Genomic DNA, 15164 nt, shown 5'->3' with positions numbered 1-15164 from the left:
AACCTTTTAATTTGGCATGGAGAAAAAGAGAGAGAGTGAAATAGATAGTGTGTAAGTAAGAAAGAGAAAAAAGAAGGGGGGGGGTGGCAGAGAGAGTGATGGAGGGGGAAGAAAGGGAGGAAGACAAATAGAGAAAGGAGAAGGTAGGAAGGAAAGTGGGTGGAACAGAGAAAGAGAGACGAGGAGGGAGAGGAAGCACAGACTGAATTAGCGATTGACAGAGAGGCTGAGAGGAATAAGTCAGAGTGAATGACAAGGAAAATAAGTGAGAAAGTGGCAGAGGAGAGCGCGAATGGCAAAAAAATGTTAATTGAAAGAGCTTTTTCTTTTTTTTTTCCCAAGCTGCCATTCATGAGCGTTAAGAGGCCTTTATAAATAGCTGTCAATGAAAGCCAGGTTGAATGGGTCGTCAATGAGAGAGTCGGGGGAGATAGGTGAGAGTGTGTGGTTAACTGCACTTCAATTAAAAGGAGAGGAGAGAAGAGGAGAGGAGGGGAGAGGAGAAGATGAGATGAGGAAGAGAATAGGAAAAAAGAGGGCAGGATCGGGGGAGAGGAGAGGGAAATAGAGACAGAGACAGGGGGGAGGTAAAGGGCAGAGAGTAAGGTCTCTGTGTGTAATTAACTGCACTTTAATGAGGGGAGGAAATGAGAGGAGAGGCGGACAGAGAAAAGAGGAGAGGCAGAGGAGAGCGGGGAGGAGAAAAGAGGAGAGAGAGGAGGGAGAGAGATGTGGAGGAGGAGGAGGAGAGGACGCAGGGACAAACAAGGAAATGCAGTGCTAAGCTGGGAAATGATTGGCATCTCTCATTAGCAGCACAATAACATTCACAAATAGGCATTTGATCGATTTGTTAAATGCTAAATGAATGGGAGTCATAGGGGCAACGCTGCTCAAATCAGCAACTGCACACTGTTTTCTGCCAAGTGTGATGATTGACCAAAGTTTTTAAACTGTTTGTCGCTATTGTCCCTATGACAATTTAGCATTAGCATTAGTTTTGGCTGTGTTTTGCTCATGTTTGATTAGTGATTACCAGAGAACCAAATGAGTGGTTTTATACCGATACATTTTTAGACTGAAGCCACGACAGTCGATATTTTGTGCCAAAATTTGATATCTTTACACTATCTTAAATTATCTGTGTATTCAGTGTTTTCCCCTGGATTTTTTTAATCTTGGCAGGGAAAAGCCTCTGAAGCAGCATTTAGACCATTATGTGACACTAAAAGTCTCTGTTGAAACCCAGGCTAATGAAATTATTTTAAGTGGGCTTGCAGCTCTTTTTAAGGCAGGGTGAACCATTCCACTGATTAAACGGCAGGGGAAACTCTGGGATACATTAGGGCTTTAAATTACGAATTAATTCACAGAAAAATGTAATTGAAGAATTAAATGAACAAATAAAATGTGCACAGAAAATAAAGTTTCATTGCAGGTTTTACCATCTAGTTTTACAGTGTATTTATGTAGCTGTGGTCAGGGTTGATTAGCTGACATTATAAAAAGGCCAAAGTTTTACTCTTGTTTTTGTCATTGTGGAACATATAAAAACTCTTGTACATGACTGGCTGTTAATGTGCAGGATTGCCAAGAAATTCAGCTGCAGATAATTTTCCCACACCAGCCACGGTGAACACTGTCCAATGTTTGTCTGCCAGCAAATGGTTTCTCGAGTTGCTGCAGTACACGACATCACACACAACTCTCCTAATAACTCGCACATCACCACAAGCAGTTTTTCCTCAGTAAATTAAAAATTGACTTTTTGAACATGCAAAGTTTTTACAGAGTGCTGAGGACTGATATCCTGTCCCCATTTCTTCCAACAAGTAATTTTTTTTTCATTCTGGTTGCAGTAGAGCGGTAAGTCCCTCCTCCTGCCTTAAGGGATAAATCCACTCTAAAACACTTAAATGCTGTTATTTAAAAAAAATAAAATAAAATTTACCTTGCATCTCTGGACCCATTTTTTCTTTTTGGGTTTGGTGATGAATTTGTTATTCCTGCGGATAACTGGCAAAACTTAGTTGATGTGACGTTATGTAGAGATATTTCCAGCGCAGCTACAATGGAATTTAATAGCAGATAATAGCAATTTCAACTATGTAAAACATCAGCTGTAAACATCAAGTTTTGGTGTCACTCCTTCCTAATCAAAGAGCGAGGGTTTTTTTATAGACCTACCATTGTGTACCGACGTTCATGAATCATACAGGGAGAAATCCATTGTAGAAGAGGCAGAGAGACCAATTTCTCCACTCACAGTAGCCTCAATAGACCAGAATGCATTGCAGTCACAAGACGTGGGCGAGCTACAAAACTCACTTTATCTCCACTGGAAAAACTCTCGCTCTCTTGCTCTTACTCTCGCTAGTGTGGTTGCTCTGTCCATCTACATGTACAACCCACAGCTGAAAGCAACAAGTTCAGGCCCGTTCTCTGCTGGTTGTTGAAATCACTAACTGAAGTATAAGTAGACGAGGCAGGTCGAGGGAAAGTATAAAAACACACTTAAACCTTATCACATAACTCATGGAATGCATTTAACATCACATTTTACAGTGTAAGAGTATCCAGGGGTGGACTTTTCCTACTATAGGAAATGTTTCTTGAGTGTTACACAATACAGCCAAATGATTATATTGTAACGCGGAACTCTAATTTCTCTAGTCAAGGACATTCTTTGACTAAAAAGACAGCAAAACTAGATTTAGAGAATGGAGCCACAGTGTTGCAGTAGTTTTGTAAGCGTGCAGTACAAAGTGTGGGACTTCGACAACAGCTACATCTGTATGCCTTGTCTGCCACACTAACATTCATTGGCTGAGGTGTAATACAGAAACTGCCGGTATTACCATATTTCCCATCTTCCTGTGAGGAAGACAATAACAACAATAATCCTACTGGGTGTTTCTTCTGCCTGCTAAAATGATAGACGAATAGTAAGTACACACACACACACATAAACACTAGGCATTGTACTCCAAACTCTATTTTCCTTCATGCAATCATGCAAGACTTCTCATCACAATGATTACACCTATCACTTTCTTCTTCTCTCTGAATATCATTATGACTCTCACTCTCTCTTTCTTCTATAGCCTATATCTCCCTTTATTTCACTCATTCTTTCAGTCTCTGTCCTTCTACTCTCATTCTACTCTCTCTTGTTTTTTCTCTTCTCATACTTTTACATCTCTCTTTTCCTTCTCTCCATCCTTTCTGTTCTTTCTTTTCTTTCTTTTTGCTCGTTATTTCTCATCTCTTCACCCCTCCGAGCACCCTTTCCCAGAAAGCCACGACAATAAGAGAAACAGAAAAATCACACCTAGACTTTTTTTTTTTCTTTCTTTCCCTCATAGTCGTCTGTCTTCCCAAACAATATTACAAAAGCAATTCCACACCAGTCAATAGGCACCAGGATTGGCTCTCATCCGCCTTGTCCCAAAGGAGCTGCCATATCATCAATACAGATTTATACTGTAGCCTGGTTGCTAATATACACAAACGCCAATACACCCCGCTCTCTCTTGCCGGTAAAAATGCATGGAGCAATCTGGGCCAATTTTATGAACAGTAGTAAAAGATTGGTGGTGGAGAGAAAGCAAGGAAGAGAGAGAGTAGTGGAGAAAAAAAACAGAGAGAGGGATAAATTAGCCTAGTAAGGTCGCAGGCAGGCAGAAACGCAAGACAGATAGACACAATCACCATGCACTACAGAAACTCTCTGGTATATCTGGTCATCAACCAAGGCCTGTCTGGGAATATGTGGAGAGTGGTTACTAATGGTGACCATGTTGGAGGAGTGGCAACAAAATTCAAGTTGCAATAGGCAATTTTGCACTTTGGCGGCCCCGAGTGGCAGTAAGACATAACTGCTCAATTTTTTTTTAAATTTGAAGGACTTCATCACCCAGAAATCTTGTAACGTGACGTCGGCAAGCCTAAATGTCTTCTTCTTGGTGGCTATTTGGGGTGGAGGTGGTGAAGAGGTTCAGCCTTCGTTGGAGAGTCCAGTTTTCTCCGGACAGAGCACTCGCTCGCTCTCTGTTGTTTATGAGAAAGTTGTGTATTTCGCTCTTAAGTTTGAATTTGTAATTTCCTGTGTGGCGAGAAGATATCAAACACCAGAAATGGGCAAATAGAGTGAATCTTTGGCAATCTCAGTTAGAAGGGATGGCATGCTCTTCTCAGTTGCATCCCCAGTTTATTGCTTTAGGCTGATAATGTGTATTTTTGCATAGAAATTTTGCTCAGCAGCTTTAAATATTGTAACACTTTTTCCACCCTGATCTTTTCCCCTTTTTTATGGTAGAATTTGAACACCTGACCACCAGCACAGAAATCTGTTATGTTACAATCTTTCCTTTTGTTGTCACTCCTCCAACATGGTGGCCTTGTATCTGTTAGCGATCACGATACATTTTGTGCTGTAGTCATCGGGCAAAATTCTTCAAATGAAAAACTGTCTCATCCCATAAGCTTAACTTTCAGCTCAGGAACCCAGGATTGCACTGATGTATTCACCATTATATCTTACAGATGTCCACCTTCAGGCATTCATGTTCAAGTTTGTTTATTTATGTAGCCCTTTATCCCATGGGTGTCTCACAGGACTTATTCATCCTGAATATCTTGCATTAGTGCTGCAGGCAATTCTATAATGAGTGTTATATGTTGCAGAATACTGTAAAACTAATGACTCTCAACCAACTAGTTACTAGAGAATTCCTTGTAAAATCCAACAGCAAAAAAAGCTTGATGTTTCCAAAACATTCCTCAACTGGCTACATTCTCTTCCCCAATTTCCCATTTTCCCATGCATCAGTGAAATCTCATTACGGGTGGGGCTAGATTATCTAAAGAGGAATTGCCTTTAAAGTTGCCATGAATCTGACCTTTACAACTAAAAGCTATAGACTCATACCCTGGCCTTAACATTACCATCCACATTTTTGCCATTTATCTGAAGGTCCTATACAGAGCTGATTCCAGCGAGTGCAACAGTAAAATTATCATAAATTCCTAGATCACCGACATTACAGACATTACGCCCTGAAAACAGACAAACAATTTCTGTGACCTTGCATGTAAGATTTCCTAGCTGGAAAGTGTTAGGAACAGAAATAGGAAATAAGTAAAGATAAAGGGAAGAACTGAGGAGAGCCGTAATCAGTGTCTTTTACCAGGGAAGCTACTGACAACTCAGATTCAGATGGTCTTGTTCCGCTCTACAACAACTCACGTTTGTTGATATTGTATGGCCTTGTCGATCCCTCTAATGGATGGACTGGAGACCAAGTGAAACGGTTCATATTATTGTAAAAGTCTCACTTTTTCCTGCATACTTTGTTTTACTTGGTTTTCCTCCATTGGAACTTACAAGAAATAGTTTGGTAACTAGATGGTAGTGAGACATTAGAAGGTTCTGCTCTATAACAATCAAAAGAGAATTGCTTGCAGTACTAATGCACGATAGATACAGGATAAATGCATGTCGGGGGACTTATCCAATGGCCACCGCTGTAAATGATTTACAAACCAGTCAGTCAAAGCTGGGCTGGGTTCAATCATATTTTGCATCCCTTCTTGCAAGAATTAGTAACATGGAAGCTTAGTAACACTTTGTAGTGGCTTTATTTCAGTGTATTAACCCACTTCAATATGGAACAGTATGGCAAGTGCACAATAACAGTGCCCTTACCATACATTGGTTACTTAAGGCCTTGGTAGGTAAGTTTGAATAAAACAGGAAGATAAGATATAGATACGTAGTTCACCTCTCCCCTCCTTCCCCTATTCACACCAAACCAGCAGCCACCAGCGCACAGCTGACTGACAACTCAGAGCAAAGTCTCCCGCTCCATAATTTGCCTCAATTGGACACATACCCGAGCCACAAAATTTACTTTGAAACCAAACAGCAAAGTAATGCTATCAATATTAATGAGATTGAAATTCGGACACATTATCTTACTCATTTATGTTCATCTAACATGAGGATTACATTTGATGAATTCAAACAAAATGTCAGCTTACTGCGGCTTTAATGAAAATCTCCCTAATACATAATGTATTGACTAGGGTGTAACAGCACAATGTAAGAACAAAGTGCACAAACATAGGTGCATTATGTATTCACATTGTGTTGTTGAACCCTTGTATGGTGGGGTAGCAGGATGGCACAGTAAGTAGGGAAACCGTCCTGCAACCGGAAGACCAGGGTTCAAATCCCCATGTCGGGAAGCAAACGCCCTGCTGAAGTGTCCTTGAGCAAGACACTGAATCCCTGCCTGCTCCAGAGGCACTGGTCTGTAGCTGATCCTGACATCTGACCTCCCAGTCATCCACGGTCTATTATTCTTGTTTATTTATTTATTTATTATTCTGTCGTATCTTTAAAGTGGCGTGTCTCATTTTCATGTTGGTGAAACACAGAAGTAACAAGGAAAACATAATTCTGGTTGTGATTACTGTATATTGGCTGAGCAAACAGATTGTTTTTCTACAACTGTCCATTACAAAGAAACAAATAGAGCTTTGAGGATGTTTCCAGCTGTGATGATAGTCCCGAATTTTGGTTTACCTTTTGCTAAGACGCATACGCATACGCACACGCACACACACACACACACACACACACACACAGGAGACAAGACAGTATTGACGTGGCAGGCCGGGACCAGATGCTGGTAATGTGTGGAGGTGTGTGTGTTTGTCAGAGAGAGAGAGAGAGAGAGAGAGAGATATCCTGATGTACACCTTGCATCCCCCATGACATTGTATCAGCGTGATTATGCTAACTTGGTGATCGGACTTAATGGTTGTATTGAAGTCGAAGAAGAAGAGTATATACACCATGTTTCCCATCCCCTCATCCAATCCAGCACGCAAGCTGGAATACGCAAAACTATCTTGTACTGATCTACGACTGACTCTTGACAAATATCCGGAGCTTCCACGGAATCAAGTCAAATTATATAACGAGATGGGAATTCTGTTCAAAATGGTTTCCTTGGATGACACAACTGCCACATGGCAACACATATGAGACAGACGTGTGAAAGTAGTGTGGGACAGAATAGATACACCACTCCAAAAAGTATTCCAGGATGTCCTCGATGAGGGATATGATTCTGAACACCTCAACAACCTACAGTCTTGTAGAAATCCTAACCAAACATTACTTGACTCACAGTACATTCTTCTTTTGCTCTTCTGGGAGGAGTTACGAAGCATACTACGATCTGTACAATGCCTCACAAACCAAGGACAAGTCTTTAAACCACAAGCTGTTCGTGTCAAGGTTTTCGCTTCTTCAAGTTTCTCCGGCTCTGCTCAGGCATGTGAGGCTCAAACCCAAGACAACCCTGCTAAAATCCTTGCATACATACTGACACCTTTTGTGGTTATATTGATTTGTAGGAACTGCTTCACAACGCTTAGTAAGGAACAAGTTTTGATGATTACTGATGATGTGGAAGGCAGGCTACGTGTGTCCTCTGTGTTCTATCAAACAGGGCTATCAGATAATGGGGGAATGGCACATATGATGTGCAAAAAATGGTGGAATGTCTCACACAAGCCCTTGTGATTAGATTTTACCCAGAGAACCCGAGCGGTTCATCTCTCCTTCATTTTTGTATAGAGAAGATGCATGAGCTACTCGCACCCTTGTATCCTGACGGTCCTAAATGGGTTGAGAAGCTCATCCTACTTCTGGGGGTCGACATCTCCAGACATTGTCGCTGAATGGATGTGTCTCTACAGGATGCTCGGACATCCGCACTTGTCACCAATAAAGGCAGCTGAGAAGGTGAGAAAATACATGCACCAGGACAAGATAGTGAATCTTGAGACAGTCCAGAAGGTGCATGCGGTCTGGCTGGTCAGATATATTTCAGGGTATGCAAGCAAACATGGGGGTTGTTGGCCTGCCATGACTCTGGACTTGACTGTACATCCATGGATTCACGGAATTCATGAGCAATCTGAGATCCCCACGATGGCTGAAGCATTGCTTCATTTCAAGGAGATTAGCAGTATTAAGATGGAGCTTAGTCAGGAGATCAACCCGAATTAAGATCTTAGTATGTTTATGAAGGACAAAGCGATTTCTCCTCCAATGGCATACTGGGACACCATATTCCACCGCTCTGTCATGCCTTAACCGACTCCCCACTATCCTGGGTCGAGACTGCTGGTACAGACTGTATTGGTTACAGAGCATATCGATCCAGAAAAATATGTTGAGTATGTGACATCAGGTAAATACCTGACTGATCCAGAGTACTGTATGTCTTGCTCCTTGAAGGAGAGGGAGGTTAACCAAGAGGGCAGGATCTTTGCCAAGATAACCTTGAGGATGATGCATTGTATAAGATGCCTTTGGCTTCTTCCAATGTGACAGCTCAAGGTCCACTGAGAGAGAAACCTAGTGGGACTTGGAGCCATGCTCCCACAGAAACCGTTGTTGCTTACCTCATGACTGCTATTCAAAAGTATTGCTTGAACTGGAGGGAAGAGTTTGTAGCTCCATGTTGTGTTGTACAGTAAGATTGCTCTGGCTATCTAACTATGAGGTAGATCTTGGCAGGACTCCTAACTGAATTAAAGGTCCTAAACATCAAAACAAGTTTTGAGGCAATGGCATTTGAGCATGTTTAACATTCCTGCAGCTATCTGATCAGCATGGACTGTGCAAACAAAGCAGATGCTTACACAATTCTATGTGACCTTATCGACATGGCCGATAACGCAAGTTTTAGGGCGATAGGCAATATTATCCTTCACGAGAGCATCAGGGTTAAGATTCCCGAAATCCTGGAAGGAGAGATTATGTCTGTTGCCAAACTTCAGGGTGTCCTTCTCGTGAAGGCCATGCTCAAGCTGGGACTACGGAGCATCCTGGATAAGTTCCACCTCAGTGCGGCGCAGTATTTCGACTACTATGTCTCAGACAGATCACAGGTCGAGGACGAGGTTGCTCGCAGGGAGACCACAATTCTCGTTATCAAAAAAATACTTGCAAAAGGCATAAAACAAAGAATCAGGCCTTCTATCCGAGAAACGCTAGAGAAGTTAAGAGACAAGGTGAAATTTTTCCAAGGTTCTCTGAGACCTCGTCTTTTACCAGCCCTTCCTCTCTTCGTTATGCGATCTTGTGTCTTCGAATTGAGATCCCGAGGAGCAAAGGGATTGATAGCTATCCAAGTACTATCAAAGTCAAAGGCAACTCGGCAGTGGCCTTTAAGACAGCTGACAGCCTCAAATACCGATGCACCGACATTCCATTCCATGTGAGAGGAAGAGAGGGCATGTGTGTGACTGGCTCGCTTTTTGGCAACTTAATGAGGCTTTGTGTGTGTGTGTGTGTGTGTGTGTGTGTGTGTGTGTGTGTAGGAGACTGGGAAGGATGGGCTGTGTGACGTGTATGGGGTGGGGGTGTAAGTCCCTCTGTAACAGTATCACACATCCATTTTCAGAGCATTCCCTCTTTCTCTCTCTCTCTCTCTCTCACACACACACACACAGAGCCGTGCTCCTTAGATGCACAGCTAACAACAGCAGGATCACAGTAGGAAAACATAACTGGGGTCTGGAGCAGGAAGGGAGAACAGATGGAGTGATACATTACGCGTATGCAACACACACACACACACACACATAATAGTATGCATACACACACTCAAAGTCTGATACGAAGAAATGCACACACATTGCATATGCACTCTCACACAGACACACTCACTCACGCACAAGCACTCATTCACTCTCATGCTGCATGCACACACACACACACTGACCCCCTCCTGACTCCCTCCCTGTTCAAAAAACGTGCTGCCTTGTCATCAGTTTTAGCTAGCTTTGTCTACCTTGGTGTGTGTGTGTGTGTGTGTGTGTTTACTACCTGCACGCAGCTGTCATTGCGCAGGTTACAAAGGCACCTTCTATAAGACAAGATTCTGCCACAGCCTCACCATATGTGAGCTCATTCAGCTCAGTATCCCATGGCGTGTGTGACATCTATGTAATGTGTCATGTAAAAAGCATGTACAGATTTAGCCACTGTAGTCTTATGTTTTTTACTGCATGCTGCTGGTCTGCTGCTACACTGGGTCTGCGTCCCCAAGGAGAGGAAATATTTGGAAAAATCAAGTTTGTGCATTTTTTAGCTGTGGAAAGTTACAAGGAATGGTCTGCTAATGAGAGATGCTTTTAGGAGCGACTTCTGAGTTTTGTGTTACAATCCAAATTTGGTTGTACTGAATAAAAATAAAGTGTCTGCAGTACTACTGCAGGATGCATGCAGCAGGGTGACCCATGACAGCAAGCATCCGCCTCGCTGAGGTGAGACCTCAAAGAATTTTGTAAAACAAAAAATACAAAATGAGTTATTTCCATTTCTTTTTTGGTAGTTGGTAGTTGGTTGAAAAAACTGCTGGGAGTGTTATCATTTTTTAATTAGTCTTGAGTAAGACACAACTAACTCTGGCCCAATTCTTGACTGAATATTTGCAGCCCCCAGGCTTCCTCCAATAATGAATAAAATAAAATAGGCTGAAAAGGTAAAATATATAGTCATCATTTGATGTCAAAGTTGAGTGTGTACTCAACTGCTACAGGGGGTTGCGAGGCACTGCTTTGTCTTTGGAGATCATGAGCTGAAAAGGTTGAGAATCACTCTTCTATGTAGTTGTTTGTAACTAGTGAGGTCATACATTTGATTGCACAATGAGTAGCTACTACATATTTTAATTAATTCACATGGAACTTTAGAACAGAGATGAGTATCTCTCTGACTCTTTCTGCCTCTCTTTTTCTGTCTCGTCTTTTCTCTTTCATTTTCCAATTATCTCTCTCTTTAAACAAGAAAACTGGTATCACAGGTTATAGCCCATTTACTTCTGTTTACGTCTAGTTTACATTTCCCTCATTCATCCTACAATGCATGCCGTAATTACAGTTTTTAAAATTTACTTGTTTTTCGTTGTTTTTAAAATACAAACTTTACAACGTCCAACCTAGCTTGAAATTAACTGTTGTCCTGCTAAAAAAGACACCCTCAATAAAAAATATATGCTGTGACAATAAAGTTTTAGAGGCGACATGTTTTTGAGGGATTATTTCCTGGAGGAGACTTACATTTCTCCCTGTGGCTGTCAGGTGGTTGACAGTAAGCAGAGCGTGACATGAGGCGCAACTTGGATATAATGAAGTAACGACAAAACAGAAACTCTGACAAAACCAAAGTAAGGCTTCATGTTTACTGTGATGGATTATCTAGTTGTTTTTCATACTGTACAAGAATGAATGGCAGCAAATGGCTTCTTCTGAAGGGAGGAAAACAAGCCTGATATCTTCAACTAGGCGGACTGAGCAGACACCAGAGAGGAGAGGGGCAACCTAGACGACTGGCACAAACTTAAAGAAACACCGGTATTAACCTTTAATACTCTAACTCTGTCCCTGCCTCACCTCTTTCATTGTCTTGCTTTTTCTCTTCCCTCTCTCTGTCTCTCTTATCTCTCTCTCTCTCTCTCTGAAGCCTTCCATCATATTCATCTCCTCTTGCCAATAGGGAATCGGCCTTTTGGCTGAGCCTTAATGAGAAACCAGCCTGTGCGTGTATGTGTGTGTTTGTATGTGTGAGATTCATGTGTGTGCTGACTTTCATGTGAATGTGTGTGTGTTTTTATGAGAGTGTCTATATTTGTGCACGTGAGATGTCTGTATTTGTGTATGTGAGAGAGAAAGTGTAGCGTGTTTGCATGTGTGCGTGTTAAAATTAGTGTGTGTGGGTGTGTGTGTGTGTGTGTGTGTGTGTGTGTGAGAGAGAGAGAGAGCGAGACAGAGACAGAGAGATTCCACGGTGGTGGGGCGGTGGGTGGATGTGTGTGGGTGTGCTGTTTACAACATAAAAAACAATAAAAATTGCATAAAAGAATGAGAGAATGTGTGTACATATCCCAAGTCGTGTGTGTGTGTGTGTGTGTGTGTGTGTGTGTGTGTGTGTGTGTGTGTGTGTGTGTGTGTGTATGTGTGCATGTGTGTGTGTGTGTGTGCGTGTCAGATCCTGGCTGACCGGTCCTCAGGGTGCCAGCGATGTCGGTACCAAGCCCGCTTCTCACACCTTCTCATAATTCCCTGCTCTCTGTCTCTCCAAATACACTGTCGCCTTTATCATCAGCGAAAACAAATAGCCTCATGCTCCCCAGATGGACACACACACACACATACAGACACACACACACACACACACACACACACACACACAACTAATTCTTGTGAGGACCTATCGGTGACTAACGTTCATTCCCTAACCCTTTAACCCCCAACCAATACGTGCATTACTTAGACCCAGCCTTAACCTAACTCTAATTCTAACCTTTAGCCTTCATACTTGCCCTCTGTGTTAAAGTGCAACCAACAACACAACCTCACTTTGGAGGATTTTCATATCTCTAAACTTGGTCCTCAGAAGAATAGAAACACAAGAGCACACACACACACACACCCTAGACCGGTGGGAATCATTTCTGTGTGTAATTTTTCCCTTTCGCTGCTGGTGGACTGGGCTGTTTGATTGGTTGCTGCAGTGATAGATGCCTGGCCAGTTTTCTGATTACTACAATCTTCGATCTCCAGGGCCCAACATAATCAGAATAAATGTCCCCCACTGTAGAGGGAATAAAGGTGTGTGTGTGTGTGTGTGTGTGTGTGTGTGTGTGTGTGTGAGAGAGAGAGAGAGAGAGAGAGAGTGGAAGAGAGACAGAGGGATAGAAAGAGAAAGTGGGTGTGTGCGTATGAAAGTATGGTGTGAGTGTGTATGTGACAGAGGAGTGTGGCGCATGTATTTGTAAAATAGGGAGTGAGGAATGTTGTGGTGTGTGCGTGTGTGTGTGTGTGTGTGTGTGTGTGTGTGTGTTTTACAAGGAATCATATTGCAGGAGAAATCGATTTTTGTTTGTTTGTTCTTGGCGGGGTTTTTTGTTTTGTTTCTCCCCCCCTCACTGAGTTTTTTTTACATGGGGTGTTTATGTTTTATATCTGTTTAGGAGTTTTTTTGTTCTTGCTTTTAATCTTTTTGCCACACAATCACAGTAGGTGACTGTGTGTGTGTGTGTGTGTGTGTATGTGTGTGTGTACATATGTCTATGATAAAAATGCGAATTGTAAAATTGAGTCATAAACTGTCAAGCGATTTAGTTTTGACAATTTGATTAAAACAGTGGTGATCTGATAGAAACAGAGCCAGGTTTGATCAATCATCATCACTTGCTATCATTCGTCATTTATCATTCAAACTATAAATTTGCCACTTGCTGTGTTGTGAAAGGCGAGCAGCCTGTCCCTAGGACAGTGGAAGTGACAAAAAGTAACTGATAAATTTGGAGGTGATGACAATGAATGTGAATTGAGAAAGAGTGATGAATTGTCGAGTGACTTGATAAATTTGAAGACGATTTGATTGAGTGGTGAATTCAAGTTTTTCTTTTATTCATCACTTGCACCACAGAATCACCATATATTGTTTAACGTGTGCGGCCTCAAAGTCATTTATCATGTGGTGCGAGTCATTTTTGGTATCCATCAAAATCTATGCATACTGATGCTCAGCAAATTGCTCGACTCTCAGCTGTTTGTGTCTACAGGCTGTGAAGGAGGCCGGTTATCACACCAGACAACAGCCATGATCAGACCAACACATTTGCAAGTTGAGAGCATGAAAGTTGAGAGGCTTGTCAGTGAGCATTGTTCTTCTGAAGGGCAGGCTTTGTAAATACCAGGCTGTCAACAAACAACAACAAAGAAAATTAAACAAAATGAAAAAAAAGAGTTAAAAATGTAAGAATTAAGAACAGTTAAGGTTGTTTAACATGGGGAAAATAATACGTGAACTCAGCTAAGGTTTAAAGTCCATTTTTTGTTGTTTTATTGGCGTATTCTTGTCAATGTGGTTTTTGATGATCACAAACACCCTAACCGTCATCTATCTCTATATAAGGAACAATGTAATACACACACAAGCACCTAGACATGTGCAACACACACACACACACACACACACACACACACAATCACCTCTCTACTGGCTCTTTAAATTTCTATCAACCTCACACAGATATTCACAAAATCAATATTTATTAGTATTGGATTGACTGTGGTGTCAACCCTAAACATATTGGATTGGCCAAGATATTGGAGTGTCACCCTAAACACCTCAGTATTTATGGTGCATGTGTGAATAATGGGTGGTGGTGTAGCCTCGTGGGTAAAATAGCCAAGGTTGTCGGCCTGAATCCCATCTGAGGGGAATCTGGGTGGGAAGACAATGAGACGCTCCACTTGCCATTGAGCAAGGCACTTAGCCAGTAAAGACTGTGGCTTTATCGGGTGGCTCCCGGGTGGGAATATGTTTGACTGTGTGAGTGTGAAGCAGGGTGTTGTTGAAAAAAAAGAGCGCAATATGTTCTCAGTAAAGCTTCTCTGCAGGGCAAATAAAGGTTCAGAAATATGGGGTTTAAAAAGCTGCCAATGTTCGCTGCTTGGAGGGCTGAATACATTTAATCCATCATTGAAGAGAGAAGGAGAGCGTTGGTGTCAATAGGAAAGTGGTTTAGGCTTACACGCAAACATATCTACCTGCACACACACACACACACACACACACATACTGAGTCTTTCTCTCTCTCTGTCTCTCACACAAACACACAACATGCTCTTTCTTCGCTCGCGCACAAAGAGACAAACACACTTTCTCTTTCTCAAAGACACAGAGACTCTCGAAAACACACATATTCTCTCTCACTCACACACACACACACACACACACACACATACGGGGAATTAAACTGTTGTTGCCGGCAATTACAGACCTAATAGCCTGTCGTGGCTGTCAGCTGGTAAGGCTGGCTGCTGACTGACTGACACAATGTGCATTTGTGTGTGTGTGCATGCATGTGTGGGCCTGCGCGTGTGTACCTGCATTCATGCCTTTGTGTGTGTGTGTGTGTGTGTTTAATTAAAGCAACACTTTTAGTCAATACTGGAATCATCTAGAAGATAAATAAGACTGTTTCAAGACCTGCAGCAAGCAACAAGAGAGGGTTGAGAGAGACGAGAGTAAGGAGTAAAAAATGAAAAATAATAATGTGATA

General features: G+C 42.0%; 1 pseudogene; it reads left to right on the top strand.

Moving 5' to 3' along the window:
* Positions 1–8748: 8748 nt before the first annotated feature.
* LOC139667271 (uncharacterized) overlaps positions 8749–15164 on the top strand; it is a 42817-nt pseudogene continuing 36401 nt past the window's right edge.

Source organism: Centroberyx affinis, unplaced genomic scaffold (genome assembly GCF_046629955.1).
Source record: "Centroberyx affinis isolate AG114_WGS23_722 - 3 ecotype Tasmania unplaced genomic scaffold, CSIRO-AGI_Caff_v1 ptg005405l_1, whole genome shotgun sequence".
In the NCBI taxonomy this organism is placed as follows: domain Eukaryota; kingdom Metazoa; phylum Chordata; class Actinopteri; order Beryciformes; family Berycidae; genus Centroberyx; species Centroberyx affinis.
Note: the sequence above shows the minus strand (reverse complement) of the source record. Positions and strands in the feature narration are given on the sequence as shown.